The sequence below is a fragment of the Dendroctonus ponderosae genome, unplaced genomic scaffold, assembly GCF_020466585.1.
Source record: "Dendroctonus ponderosae isolate FM_Combo_2020 unplaced genomic scaffold, Dpon_F_20191213v2 Dpon_F_20191213_5, whole genome shotgun sequence".
Taxonomy (NCBI): domain Eukaryota; kingdom Metazoa; phylum Arthropoda; class Insecta; order Coleoptera; family Curculionidae; genus Dendroctonus; species Dendroctonus ponderosae.
The window spans coordinates 366,851-367,311 of NW_026018715.1; positions in this window are offsets into that span (position 1 = coordinate 366,851).

Sequence of the window (461 nt, forward strand, 5' to 3'; positions counted from 1 at the left end):
TAAGCCGATCATAGATGTGCCTATCGCAGTACCTCTACAAGGTTCCCGCTATCAACACCGCGCGACGAGCGTATGTAACATACGAACGGCAAGCGGTGGCCAAATCTGCAAAGGCTTCCGGTCCTGGGGGTTGCCAGCCCCCTCGACCGTATCAAGTTGGCCCTAAATCAAAAACCCAGCCTCGGATGAAACGGGACGAGCCCTCTGGCCCGTCCCACCAACTTAACCCACCCGACCCCGTCCCAGCTTCTAAATTCCCTTGTCAGTGTGGCAGGGAGTTCGGGACCAAATCGGGCTTGGGTGTTCACATGCGGCGCGCCCACCCGGACGCGATGGATGACCTCCAAAGGCGCGTAGATAAGAAGCCCAGGTGGTCGGAAGAGGAATCGCTCACGATGGCCATGACGGAAGCCCGCATGGTCTCGGAAGGTGGCGTCCGGTTTATAAACCAGGCACTAGCG